This window comes from Diabrotica undecimpunctata, chromosome 3, assembly GCF_040954645.1.
Source record: "Diabrotica undecimpunctata isolate CICGRU chromosome 3, icDiaUnde3, whole genome shotgun sequence".
In the NCBI taxonomy this organism is placed as follows: domain Eukaryota; kingdom Metazoa; phylum Arthropoda; class Insecta; order Coleoptera; family Chrysomelidae; genus Diabrotica; species Diabrotica undecimpunctata.
Window position 1 is genome coordinate 32,360,258 of NC_092805.1, and position 15,802 is coordinate 32,376,059.

General features: G+C 33.9%; 1 protein-coding gene across 3 annotated transcripts in view; it reads right to left on the reverse strand.

Annotated features, from left to right (window-relative positions):
* LOC140436648 (phosphatidylinositol-3,5-bisphosphate 3-phosphatase MTMR3) overlaps positions 1-15,802 on the reverse strand; it is a 131,810-nt gene that overhangs the window by 80,584 nt on the left and 35,424 nt on the right. The window contains exon 1 of one of the 3 annotated variants that reach the window (XM_072525647.1): positions 4,761-4,853. The exons of the other annotated variants lie outside the window; for them this stretch is intronic. The gene's annotated coding sequence lies outside the window, so the exon portion shown is untranslated. Of the gene's footprint in view, positions 1-4,760; positions 4,854-15,802 lie in introns of those variants that run through there. 3 annotated transcript variants of the gene reach the window in all.

The following is a 15,802-nucleotide window of genomic DNA, read 5'->3' on the forward strand; positions in this document are numbered from 1 at the left end:
GTCAGTTTTTTTATAAATGTACTAATACAATTTAGTTAAAAACTGTGCAAAGAACAGAAGTATAAAAAAGAGAATACTTTCCAACATGGAGCACAAACAGAATTCCAAAGATACTGATACTCTTCACTGATTTAATATTATTAACTTTTATATTTAACTTTAGGTAATATCATTAGACCACGTTAAATTAAAGTAAACGAGAAATTTATTGTATATTACCAGCTGATTGCCAAGTGAACACTTCAAAGGTTTAAAGGATAAACAGGCCTGAAAACAGATATTAATTTCAACATGCGTATATGGCAGCATCCTAATGTACCCAAACAAGAATGACATTTGGTTAACTCATGCAGACAGAGCGGTAATTTCAAAATAGGTACGCTCATTTAACTAATTTTAGAGAACTGATAATGTTTTTGGACTTATAAACGAAACGTCTTCAAATAAAGGATAAAATAGCAGCATCCCTTTTTTATTTTCCAACTTTAGACCGATTATCATAGTATCATACTGTTTTTTACGTTGACGGCGTGATTGTCTTAATTGAACTCCATTTTACCGGCAGCATTCAAGAAGCCAGGAGTGGTAATTTCATTATAAATTAAATTATTCAATTTCAATATTAATTAATACAATAATGCTACCTAAAGTAAAAATTAAATCATAACTATTGTTATATTGTTGGAAGTGTTTCTTTGATTTTCTTAGTTCTTCATTCTCTTTTTTAATGTTTTTTTAACTTATACATTTATATAAAAAAACAAAACCACATGTTCTTTTTGCTGTGCTTAGTTTGAACAAATTGTTAACTTATCTAGTACAATTTATTTTTTATACATCATAATCATATAATGTCCATTTACTTAAGTGTCTTTACAACTTTATCACTGACTGCTACATATCTTTTTAAGGTAACACATGTAACAACTTTTCCATGCTTGTGTGGTTTTTTCATATTGTTCTTTTTAGATGAACTGATGATGCTTTCTGATTAAGAAAGCGAAAAGTCTTCAATAAATAGATGAAGTAGCCATCAACTTTGTCTTTTTTCTCCACCTTTTGACCGAAAAAAACCCACCACTCTTCTGAGTGATCCTTAATTTATATATATATATATATATATATATATATATATATATATATATATATATATATATATATATATATAATAGTTTTGAATTTCTTGAACGTTACTATATTTAATATATATTCATAGTTTCAGGTTTAATAGCATGCATTTCAGTACTAATACTCGCAATTGAATGATTTGAATGATATTTCGTTTAAATAATTACGAACGGTCGCATCATAATGAAGAGTAGCTCCGTCTTATTGATACCAGAAAGCTTCATTTGGGATCTTCTGATCGGAATCATTTGGAAATAGCGCGATTAATTCTGATACTATAAATATTTGCAAAGTTCTGCAGCATATGTAAATACCACAAACAAATAAAAAAATAACTAGTCTAGAATCGAGAACTAGTACTTTAACACAAGCAACTGGAGTTTTTGGCTTCCAGTCTTAGAAAAGGGTGCTAGTTGTCTATACCCAATAAAGGTTTAGGTGTGTAATTCGACACGTATAGTATATTGAATACAGCATCCAATCTTAGGGTTATGTCAGCATATTAACATTCTCAAAACCAAAGGTTTCATGAACAACAAATCAAAAAACATGTTAATATCCGGACCACTCAACTCATTGTGACTACAGGCTTAATAAGGAACTAATATGATAAAACTTAATTGAGTGAAGTAAGTAAATAAGAGTCACGGCAGACCAAAACGCGGACTATTATATACACGTCACTGCAGTGAAACAAATCTTGAGTTAATTTAGTATTTAAGGACCCACCGAGGAGTGAGATTTAGTAATTTACATTTTGGGGTGAGAATAATGGCATCTGTTATTAAAATATTCTTAACTGATGATCAGTCACCACCTGAAGAGAACGAAGTCTCCAAAATTTTAGATGAAAATGAAACTACATAGATACTACGTTTTTGTATGAAATATAAAATGATTTATATATAAACTAAATTTAGAATTTTTAAGTATATAAATTATATCATATTTAAATGTAAAATAAATTAAAAAATATTTATAAAACTTTGTTTCTCATAAATTATATAATAGTAAATAATCCTGTCATTAATATTACTTAATGCTTACACGTTTTTTGAATAAAAAGTAGATTGAAATATAATTGGAATGTTAAATAAAAAAAAATATGTTTTAAATCTTCTGATGGGTAATTAATTATAAAATAAAAAACTTAACTTAAATTTAATAGTTAATTTTCAATGAACTATTATTTATGATTTCAAGTAATATATAAAAATAGTTAAAACAGTTAGTATAACACATTTTAAAAAATCGTTAATTCGTAGCTGGTTTTGAGAATTAAGGAGTAAACCAATTCTTCGATTAGATTATTAGAGGACAAATGAGATATGTACTTATGAAAGTAAGAATCATGTTAGAGAAAGTTCTGTTAATATAAGAAGGAAATAGGAAAAATCAACACACGAGAGGATTAAAATCAGTAATTGTTTATATAACACGATCATCCGCTGATATTATATATATGGAAGAAGAGTACTCGATCCGAGTATATCCTATTAAAATGCCGAGGTTTCGTTAGTTACAGAAGATATAACAATCAAAATCCAAATACAAACGATGAAAACTCGTCTTTTCTCACGAGTGTCTTTGTGTTTCGTTTCCACGATTCCACTGTATTTTTGTGTAAATTAAAACTCGCAGATAAACAGGAGAAACCAAAGAGAGGTACTGAATAAAGATACTACACTTTGGGACAATGAGGACCAGATTAACATATAATAGGTAAAAATTTAAATCAATACGATCTAGATTCTGCGAGGCGTTAGACAAGGATGTATACTTTCTCCTATATTAATACTATATATTAAGAGGAAATATTTAGTGAAGTCTTGGAAAATTACGAACGTGGAATCCTTTTAAATGGAGAAAGCCTAAGCAAAATCCGCTATGCAGATGACACCGTTATTTTTATAGACAGTCAAACGGTTTACAGCAACTAATAAACAAAGTAAATGAAGTAAGTGAAAGATTTGGACTACAAGTAAACATATCAAAAACTAAATTTATGGTCATCAGCAAAAATAAAATTAGAAACGTCCGACTGCTTATCAAGAATACACCAGTGGACCGAGTAAAACCGTTTACCTATCCTGAAACAAATAGTAAACAAACAATGGGATCACTCACAAGAAGTAAAATGTAGGATGGAGAAGACTAGGAGTGCATTCAACAACATGGCCAAACTCTTTAAAATTCACAACCTTAATCTGGAGATAAAAGTAAGGCTCCTACGATGTTATATCTTCTCGATATTATACTACGTAGTTGAATCCTGGACACTTACCGAAGTGATGGAGAAAAAACTTGAAGCCTTCAAGATGTGGCTATACAGAAGAATCCTAAGGATATCATGGATGGACAAGATAACCAACGAGACTGTACTACGAGCAATGGGAAAGAAAGAGAGGTGATGTATACAATTAAAAGGAGAAAATTAGAATATCTCGGACACATAATGAGAAACGGCACTAAATACAGATTACTGAACATATTCCTTCAAGGCAAAGTATTCGGAAAGCGAGGAATTGGGAGAAGAAGAATAACATGGTTAAAAAAAAACTGAGGAAATGGTTCTCCACAACAACAACTAATCTATTTAAAGCAGCAGTTAATAAAATAATTATAGCCAGAATGATCGCCAATATTCATAACGAATAGGCAACAAAAGAAGAAGAAGGACAAATTTAATTCTCAAAATTTGTGCCAAGAAGTAAGCTTCTAGTAACGATCAAATCAATTTTATATCTCTTTCAGCTTTTTATTCTACCTGTAAATCAAATCCAAATGTACACGTATATGGATGTTGGACAATTCGCGCGAAACTGACGAAAACAACTCTATATCATTGGTACTGCGTTCGCTCCTTGATAGCACCATCATTCATAAATGAGTAAAGACACTGTCCTTCTGCAGGGAACATGTTATTTAGTAATTTTATATGCCACTGTTTGGCAATAAGATGTTTATTAAGTTTGTGTCCTCGTATGATGACGCTGTGACCGAAAGGGTTAAAATGATGTACCTAGGAACATATAAAAATACTAAAAAATATATAACAAAAAATATAGATATCAGGAAAAATACTATAAGATAGAGGAAATAAGTATTAAATTAAAAAATGGAAAGTCTGTCATCATCTTCGGATATTATTAAAAACCAGCAATTAATCTGGTGTGACTGTAATTAAAGACTAGAATAAAATCAGTCGGTTGAAAATCTGGGAGGTCGAAAGGAGACACCACAAAATCGAAAAAAAGAGACTTTTTAATAGTAGGACAGAAGGGCGTTGAGAAAGTTGTAAATCAGCTTTAACACTATTAATAACTATGTATTACTAATCTTTGCAAGGTACAACAAAAGATTTGATGTAGAGTTGAACACGTAAAGAATATCAGTTTTATCAAATATACACTCACAAGCTTTTTCCACACAGAAAAAATAACGTAAGTAATTCTTAAAGGCTTAAATAAGTCATAAAGACCGTATGTCTCTAATAATAATTAACATTTTTATTATAGACAAATTCAAGATATATGGGTTAGCATTTTTTATACATTGCATATAAACATCCTGTAAGTATATAAAAATTCTTATCATCGTTAATAAAATTATTTTTACTTATCTAAACATACATTTATACAGCTGTTCGCCCAATTCAGATTCACACCGTTTACATTGACACTACCAACTAGAGGCAAAGGTCACTTAAAAGTTTTTGCCTGACTGAAATGGCCAACAACTTTCTTGGCGTTATCTTTTAAAAACGTTTTTTGTAAAAACAGAAAACGTGTCTAGTTATAATGACTACTACATTAGCAAAATCTAGGATAAAAATTTATTGGTTCTAGATATAATAACTGTTTAGTAATTTTAAACAATAATTTTCATGTCAACAATTTCTTATCAACAAATGCTTCCTAAGGTAGTTAGAGCTCTTTAAAGATGGCGCCCTAACATCGGTTTAATTTTGTCTATATTAGTGCAGTTGTCAGAGATTTAATCTCTAAAAACGAGACGAACAAGCTGAATTTTGCCGAGAATGTGAATTTTGGGACCTCAAAAAAGATGTAAAAAAGTTTGCCACTCTTAATCCCGGACTTCACCAAGAATCTCTGTACGCCGTAGAAAAAATGTTTCAAACAGGAAATGTAGCTGAAATAATTTTGAACAAAAATGTTTATCAGCACTTTCTGTGTAGAATGCACCGTTCTTTCAGAAAAAACGCTTGAAGCGATCGGCGATTTTAAATGTCAGTTACGCGCGAAATTAATTTTTTAAACAAAATTTGTATCAACTCGACGGTAAAAATTCGATATCTTATCAGAGTATTCTATTGACAAAGATTACAATGGGTTTTAAATGCGAAGAGTGCAGCTTTCGTATGTATTTTGCAGCAAATGAAGTCAGTTTCAATAGAGCTGTTAAACAAATAAACTTTGCGCGATTTTTGTTATTTTTTACGATTCTCGTCTAAGCGGATCATTTGGGAGTGCTATTAGAATTTTTTATTTATAACTTTTTTATCTTTCAAAATCATTTTCGCATAAGATTTAACAAAGTTAGATTTCTTGTTTATAAAAAAATGATGCTCTATTTGAAGTCCCTATGACGCATCATTTTTGAGACAAACTTATTTGTACTTTTCGTGTATAAATGTACACGTGTCCATTAACTAACAAATTCATTTTTGAAGCCAGGTTTACATGTATGCAGTAACTCACATTATTGGTATGCGATAGATGGATAGGTGAGATGAGCCTGCTTGAGAGAGAGCTAGGAAATAAGGTGCAATCAGTCACGGAACTGGTGGGGGAGATGCTTAGGTCGTCAGATCGTCAAAGAGCAGTTCACGAGATATGTGAGGAGAACACTGGAGAGAAAGAAACAAGAAGAAAGGCGACCCGAAGGGAGGCAGGATGCCCAGGAGCAAGGAAGTGCTATAATGCATGAATGAGAGATCGGGTGAATGCCGTGCCGATGTTGCGTCCCAATCAGGGTGATCCGGCCGGTAATTCACCGCCGAGGAGGGTGTTTTTTTTAGCAGGTAGATATCTGCCATGACGGCGATGGTGTGCGAACAACCCTTGTGTCCGGCCTCGGATATCATCGTGGCCACGCTGGAGGAGTCCTGCATAACCGAGGCTGGAAGGCGGTTCTGTCCACCTTCTATGACCGAGGTATGTTTATATTTGGACCACCTCCCTCATAAAAGAAGAAGAAAAAAACTTAGTTTTATTTGTCCCAGCTATAAGTCAAGACAACTATAGAAACATTTTTCCCAAATTCTCATTTCTACGCGCCGACTTTTTTTACTAGTTGAAGTGCACCGGTTTTGATAGAAAATTTTTATAATTTTGAACTTTTTCACCTGGAGCATATTCAATTCTATAAAAGCTATTCACTCTATCACTATTTAGTACACTCCAGAAGATATCTAAACATCTTAGAACATAGAAGAAACAACTTCTTCTATCAATAAAAGAAGAACCAAGTACAATTCTGTGTTTTGTTTATAAAGTCAATGTTCATCATTGAATGGTTCAACAATTTTTATCTAATCATTTTATTTGCGAATTCAGCTATAACACGTTTACGTCATGTTTAACACTCACGAGATGAAAATAACAAAATGTCGATTAGCAAGTCAATCATTTTACTTACACTACACTTTTTTTAGTTCATATCTTACTTGAAAAACAAAAATTTACTTACAGTAAGCTCACTATCACCAACATTTCGCCGCAGCGCGTGTCAATCCGTAAATAAATTGATAATCCCTCTCATAATTTGATTGAAACCTTCCAAGGAGATTCCTACGACCAAAGGCGTAGCAATGGGAGAATTTCTTTAATTGTATTAAACGAAATGGAACGAAAGATATTTTCAAGGTTTTTTGATTTAACGAGGCCAAGGAAAAATTAGTCAGTACCTAAACAACACTTGACAAATAACAACGAAATGGATCAAACTGGAAATAATTGTGTTAGGTCATAGTAATCAGTTATGGGAGTGTATGCATATGTATATAACGCCTAATTATCTATGGATGGTCCGAATTGTACAAAGACCGGGATACGGCTATTCTGCAAAATGGCAATCTCAAATTTGATGCTTGCAATGCTGCCAGATTTACAATTTTTCTGATATCATTAGTCACTTTGGTTTTTAAATACAACAGTCTGTATATTGTATTATTATTGGAATCCTCACTTAAATACGAGTTTAACTATATGTAACACTTGGTATTTTATCTAGTCACGAGGGTCTTAAATACATAAAACTTTTCAGTGCCAAATAGTTTTGAAGTAATTCAGTAAATACAAAATAATGTGATTTTGATACTGATTCATAAAACTAACAATAGCTTGACGTTTACTGAAAAGTTTTGTAAAATAAATTGTATTAAAAGAAAAGACAGTTAAGATTTTATTTCACTTATAGTGAATATGTATATTCGCTTATACGTATTTCATCCTACAAGGATTCATCAGAGCGAGTGGTGTATAGAAGCTCTAAAAGTGAAATCAAATTTCCGTCAAAAGAAGCAACAATATTTTTGTTGCTTCAATAAATTTTGGTTACGTCAATAGAAATCTTCGCATTTCTACTTTGGTGATTTAAATTGCATTAATTAATAATTAAAGCTGACAGTTTTTTAATGAAACAGAGCAAATTACTGTTTTAATGATGAGGGGATACGGCGATAGAAAAAGATCTTATAGTGAAGTAGCCAACTTGCTCAACTGTAATTTCCCTATCCATCAACAATTCTCCTATCCATAAGATGGTGGTACAAAAAATTATAAAGCGCTTTGAAGAAGCTGGACGAACAGGTGGCATTCGAACAAGTAGACTAAAAACTATTATGAATTACAAAAAACGGGATGTGGCACTCTGGGAGTGACCGAGGAGGGAAAGCACAGCTCTTTTATCGTCTAAGCAAGGAGCGATGGTTATAATTTACTTTAATTTATTTTATTCTATTCTATTTTATTTCTATTCAATTCGATTCGATAATCGATTCGAAAATCGATTCGATATTCGATTCGATAACCGATTCGATAATTAATTCGATAATCGATTCAATAATCGATTAGATAGTCGATTCGATATTTGATTCGATTTTCAATTCGATAATCGATATTGTTTGTTTTGTTATTACTTCCTTGGTAAATTTCCTTTTTAGCGACTCCGAGATTTTGTCTGCAATACTCTTTTATGTTGTCGTCCTGTCGCATGGTTCCCTCTACCAGATATAAACCCATTATTACCACAGAATTAGCAACATAATTGAAAAATTACTGGAGGAAAAGGAAGTCTGTTCTACAATTTTTTTAGACGTAGTTAAAGCTTTCGACAAAGTATGGCATCAATGTTTAATCTACAAACTCAAAACTTTTATTTTTCTTCTTATTCTACGGCACTGCAGCCAACTTGAGCCTTGGCCTCCTTTATTTTTTGCCTCCACCCTTACTTGTCTATGGCTGATCTTCTCCATACACGGACTCCTAAAAGGGCTTGTGCGTCGCTGTTTACTGTGTCTTCCCAGCGCTTTCTTGACTTTCCAACCGGTCTTTTCTCTGCATTCTAGCAGTCACTGTTCTTTTTGGTAGCCTATCCTCTCCCATTCTTATCACATGTCCGTTCCATTGCAATCTTTATATTCTAATGAAGTCTGACAGTGGTGCTTCCTTATAAAGTTGATAAAGCTCGTTGTTATATGGACTTCTGAAGATTCTGTTTTCCCTCACAGGTCCTAGTATTCTCCTCAGTACTTTCCTTTCGAATGTGTCGAGTTTGCTTTTGGATGTTTCTTTCAGGACCCATGCTTCACTGCCATAGCATGCTATTGGACGAATTAAGGTTTTATAGATTCTCCTCTTTGTATTTCGGTGGACATTTTTAGATCGAAATATATGGGAGAGGGCAAAATAAGCTCTGTTTGCCTGCGTTATTCTCTTCCGTATTTCTCGATCTTCTGATCCGTCGGCATATATTTCTACTCCCAGGTATGTAAACTTTCCAACGATTTCAATGTCATCTTCATCTATAATGTTTTGTGGCACTATATTTCTTCTCGTCTGGATCATTATTTTTGTTTTTTCTGTAACCGCCAAACCAGTAGCGCACCTAGAATTTGCCTCTGGGGGGGGGGGGCTTTGGTTGGTCACAGAAATTTTTTTTATGATGCCACCTCCATTTTGAGTACTTAAAATGTGTGAGTAACACTGTCGGAACAGGGTCCTGGGGGGGTTTAACCTCCAAAACCCCCCCTGGGTGCGCCACTGTCCAAACCTAGCCTTTGTGTTTGCGTTTTTAACTCTCTGCGTATGTTTCCTATGCTCCTGTTGATGTTCTACTCATAATATTAATATCATCGGCATAAACGGCCAGTTTAACCGTTCGGTTGGTCAGTAGGTTTCCTCGTCCAGTTTGCATTTGCCTAACCGCATACACCAGTGCCAGGTTAAACAAAATTGGGACCAGCCCATCTCCCTGCTTTATCCCTGCGAAATTTAAAAAAATTCTGTCCGGTGGTTCAAAACTCTTATGCATAATTAAGCAAGAAGAGGTGTACACAGATCTAAAAGAAATAAAAGCAGGAATCCCTCAAGGAAGCGTATTAGGTCCGGTTATACACATACGACATTTCTGAACTAGAAAATGATATACTATAGCCACCTTTGCAGATGATACTGGTATTCTAACAGTAGATGATATCAGCGCAGAAGCAGCAGAAAAATTCAAGTTATCAATAAATAAAATTCATAATTGGACTAAAAAATGGATACTAAATTCACGTTAATTTTACAAATAAAAAAATCCAAAACATTCCAATTAGAATTCCAATTCCAAATACCATATGCGCCTTCCGCAAAATACTTGGTATCACACTCTATGCAAGACTTCGCTGGAAATTGCATATTAAAAAGAAAAGGGAAAACTAGGATACAACTAGGTATAACAGACCAATTATTATTTTATATTAATTCACTCCAGAGTCTTATTGAATTTAAAAGAGAAACAGAACAGAATCAATCCATACATTTTCTAGATTTAAACATTATCAGACTTGAAAACAAACATGAGCTTTCCGTATTTCATAAACCTACCCATACTGACACGACTATACACAATTCATCATCCCATCATATAAAATATAAATTGGCAGTATATCCTAGCATGTTACATAGATTAATAGAAATTCTTATGTCAAAAAACAACTTCGAGATAGAATTAAATATCATTAGACAAATAGTAGTAAACAATGACTACATCGAACAGTATACAAATCGAACAATGAATAAAATTTTAAACCAAAAACTGCATAATAAAGTCCTCAAATTAATCGTTCTACTAATAGAGAAAAAACACAGTACGTTCAGCTCGATTACATATAATCAAAAAAAAAAAAAAATCAGCTCAAAAATAGTCAAATACATAAAAAAGAAAGAAATAACGCCAGCTTTCAGAACAAACAACAACTTAAGCAAATATATTAAGAAGAACAATAACCAAAAGGAAAAGCACTTACACAGTGGTATATACAAACGTACATGTAGAGACTGCCCAAAAACTTACATCGGTCAAAGGGGTAGAACCTTTAAGAAACGGATAGCAGAACACAAAAGGGCTTTCAATAATAGGAAAACAGATTCTACGTACGCCCTTCACCTTCTAGATCATAATCATTCTTTTAATAATCAATTTCAAATTCTTCACATTCAAAATAAAGGCCTTAAGTTATCATTATTGGAATCTATGGAAATTAACAAATTAAAAAATACAGATATAATTCTGAACATCAAACTTAAGAAAAACAGTTCTCCCCTCCTTAACTTATTCAGTTAGAGACTAGTTTTATTGCTTGAACTAGGTATCCGTTACAAAAAAATGTATTGGCCGATAGGAAGAAATTAATTTAGCATACATAACAAACAATTGCTATAAGAACAAATACTGAGACCAATGTGGACGCATGGTTGCCAACTCTGGGGTTGTGCCAAGTCAAGTAATATCCAGAGATTACAGAACAAAGTTTTAAGGAATATCGTTGATGCTCCTTGGTACATCGGGAATGTAAACCTCAACAAGGAGCTTGAGATGGAAGAAGTAGATAAAGTTATCAAGAAAATGGCAGGTAGTCACGAACAATGGCTTCATAGCCATTAAACATTGAGACCATCCAGCTCCTCGATAATAATAGGTTAGAAAGTAGAGTGGAACAAAGAAAACCATTTGAGTTAGTGTAAAGTGTTGACTTTACTAGTGTAAAAGCAGAGCATGGTGCTGTATTGTGTGTTAGTCGTTAGATAAAATAAGAGGACACCATAGGGTAAAGCTCTGATAATTAAGTATCCTTTAGTAATTTAAGTAAAAGAAGATTTAATAATTGTTCAACTGTGATTTCAGTGGTATAAGCACAGCTTAGGTGTTTAATAATAAAAAACAGTTTGTCAACATAACGGAACTATAATTTTCATTGGTAGTAGTCCATGTTGGGACGATAATTTTTTATTTCTTTCTCATAATTTTAACTATGAGCAGAACTACTTATATTTGATCTTTATGAAGAGAGACTAGTGAGAAGGAATAAATAGATTTTAATTCTAATGGAAAATTGTTAGAAAAATTATTTATTACCTATCACACGGAATAGATCGTTATTTGATTTACCACTTTTCATAATAGATCAAGCATCTTACTTAATCCTACTTAAGATTTCTTACTTAATCCTAAAAACCTACTGTTTATTAGAATGTTATCAATATTATTGGTATTTTTTATTAAGCAACACTATAAAATAATCTACTAATGAGTAGGATTTCATATACAATAAACATTTTTTAAATTATATTGTAATTCAAGGTAGGAGCCTTGGAATGTTTCAATCGGGTATTTAACTTTATAGGAAGTGAAAAAAATATACCTACTTTTTCGTTTAACTTTGAACTATGCCCTCTACCATAATAATAATTTTTGTAGTAATTTATTATCCAATTTTTAATATGAATTCCATCCATGCATCTATCTAGACCAGTAAAGGAGACAAAGCTAAAAAAATCTTATATAGGTTCTAAAAGGTATATGAGAGATAGCTGATGACAAATCCTTGGAGAAGTACGGCTGACTTTGCTTTGTTTTTGTTTTAAACAATCTTAAAAAGTCAAAAAATTCATTTTTTGCCTATAAAACGTTTCTTATACATTTTAGAGAAAAATGGTGCAATAAAAAAATGCAGATCTTAAAAAGTTCTTTAATTTGCGAGTTTCTAAATTAAAATATATACACAATTGCAGTAATTTATAAATGTTAATAACAACACCAGAAATTCTAAGATTTCCTACTTGAACGAAACTGTATTCAAATTTTTACCACTGTGCTTTCTACAACTTGCAAAGCAGACAGATTGATAAATTAGTCGACAGGGACAGTAAGGGAATCAATAATATTTGTATTCCACATGCCGTTCATCACGGCAAAAATTTTTAGTGAATTTAGTTTCTAGTTCTTGAAACAGAGTAAAGAACTAAAACAGAAAGACAGTATTAGATTTAATTTCAATGCAGGGCATCCGCCATCCGCATATACGTATTTCAACCTCATTAGGTATTATCAGAGCAACATATGCAGAGGCTCTGGATCGAAATTAAATCTCTCCCGTCATAGTACAATAATTATAAAAATAATTACTTACAGACGTTACAACGCCATCTAATAACAACACCAGAAATTCTAAGACTTCCTACTCGGCGAAACTAAATTCAAATTTTTACCACTGTGCTTTCTACAACTTGCAAAGCAGACATATTAAATTTGTCTGCTCACTACCATTACCAGATTCACCATTAAGGGCACTAAATGGAAACCAGAAACTGAAAGACCGAGGGGAAGATCTATATAGAGATGGGAGGACCAGGTTATGAGAGATATCAAAATCCTGAAAGCGAGAAACTGGGGCACCTATACGCAGATGGAAATGAGTGGAAGAAAATTGTAACGAAAGTCAAGTCATACAACTAACTTTGACAATACACAATAATAAAGCGGAGGTATTAACCGCAATAACTGAATCAAAGAGCTCGAAGTAGGAGCGGCAAACATTCCACCAGAAATGAAAGGCCTCGATGATGATGAGTCAACACAAATAAAAAGAAAGCTTCTGGTTATGACCTTATTACTGTATTCGCCTTACTCCAGTTAACACAAAATGCCCTCCTCTTGGCAACACAAATTTACTTAGGCTGCAGAAAGATTAGGCTATTTTCGTTATAAAATGGACAAACCCTTAGAATATGTAATTTCATATAGAGTTCATATATCTTCAATAGAACGATTGGGCTCTTTCCTAGAAAAACACTGTTTAATGTCTGACCATCAATTTGGATTTTATCAACAAAGCGCTGAAATTGATCAGGTTTTGCCATATTTTTGGACGTCACACAAGCTTTTGACAAAGTATGGCATATAGGTTTACTATACAGTGGTACCTCGAGATACGAGTGCCCTAATATACGAGTGTTTTGAGATACGAGCAGCCGAGCGAGCGATATTTTGCTTTGAGATGAGAGGAAGCAACGATCCCAACATGCGCCTCGCATGTTGGGTTCGTGTGCAGCGTCTAACAGTTTCTTCCAGCTCACACTAGACCTCATTATGTGCTTGTTTCTCTCGTTTTCTAAGCATTTTTGCTAAGTTGGGTTCGCGTTTTTGCTTTTTGTACATTTAAAAAACATTATCACATTTATTTTTATAACCTATTGAATTACAGCGTAAAATCATAAAAAAACATGAGCAATGTGTGCGAGTAATTGACATCAATGATATGTACTGTGCTTAAACGGAAGGAGTTGATAAAGGGTATAACGCCTGCTAAGAGCGTTAAAATAATTTCTAACCTCTCTCCATGAAAAGATGGAGAAACTACTGTTGATGTGAGTGACAGAGAAGCAGCTGCAAGGAGGAACTTTAAAACAAAGCGTCATATGTAAGAAGGCACGATTTGCTGAAGCAGATCCACACATTTCCACAAACGAAGAATTGGAAGACTCGTTTAAAGCCAGTCGGGGCTGATTTGACAACTTTAGAAAAAGGACCAGCATTCACTCCGTCGTCAGGCATGGTTAGGCAGCAACTTCGGAAGTGAAAGTAGCTGAGGTTTACATCAAAACGTTTTCCGAACTGAGAGAAGCCAAAGGATAGATCCCCCAACAAGTGTTCAACGGTAACGAGATTGGGCTTTTCTGAAAAAAGATGTCGAATAGGACTTACATAACAACAGAGGAAAAGACGATGCCAGGTCACAAACCCATGAAGGATAGATTAACTCTAGCACTTTGCGCCAATGCAAGTAGAGACTACAAAATCAAGCCTCCGCTAGTATACCATTCGGAAAATCTCAGAGCCTGTAAGTCACATGCGATTTTAAAAGAAAAACTACTGCAAGTTATGTGGAGGGCAAATCCGAAGGCGTGAGTCACCAGAAAATTCTTTGTGGAGTGGATAAACAGGATGTTTGGCTCTTCTCTTAAAAAATATCCACAGAAAACAACCTACCCATGCAAGCTCTTCTCGTCCTCGACAATGCCCTTGCTCGCCCACGAAGTTTATAAAGGTTCTCTACGTACCACCAACACCACTCCTATCCAGCAGCCCATGGATCAACAGGTAGTTTCTGATTTTAAAAAGTTGTACACCAAGCACATTTTTCAGCGATGCTTTGAGGTAACGGAGAACACAAACCCTATTCTTCGAAAGTTCTGGAAGGACCACTTTTAACATCGTGATATGCCTACGAATTATTTATCACGCCTGGCTGTGTGTTACACCTTCGTGGATAGGACCTTAACCTCTGCATAGAAGAAGCTGTGGCCTGAGGCTGTAGCTGAAAGAGCCTTCGAAGGATTGGAACCCAAAGGGTCAGTGGTACAGGAGATTGTTTCTCCATAAAAATCCATGAGTCTGGACGTAGATGAGAGAAATGTGGACAAACTCATCGAGGAGCAGTTCCAGGAGCTGATAACTAGGAGTTCCAAGCTCTACATTCGCAGCAGAATACGGTGGTTCAACGAAAAATTGATTTTGAAGAGGGACCAGAGATGGAAGAGGTTATCTCTACAAGAGATATGAAGGAGAGCTTAAGAATGAGGGAGAAAGTTGTAGAGTTCATTGGTAGAACTACCCCGAAAAAGTTAAAACTGCATCGGAGTTGCTCAACGAAACTTGCCTAACTCATTTCTGCAATATCGTAAAATGGAGGAAGAAACAAACCTCCTTGGACAGTTTTTTTTTAAATGATATGCAGGTAAAAATGAGCAAAGCATGACGAAAAAAGCGAAGAACAGTGACGAACATCGCTTCCGTAAGCACTTAATTTTTTTCTTTTATTATGCTTTTGGTATGTCGAAGTACCACTGCATAAGATTCAATGACAGTTACTTTCTGAATAATAGGATATTGCATTGCAATCCTGTATACTCCGGCGTACGTTATGGTAATATAGCTTATATAATCGAAATATGGCAAAGTACCTTAGTAATCATCTTGGTAGACGACTTACTTGGACAAATCACATTTTCAATGACCATGAAGACTAAAATTAAGACAACTTTACTGGCGTATTAGAAGATCTGACTTATCGCTTGAAAATGATTGCTGTGTCTCATTAAAAATA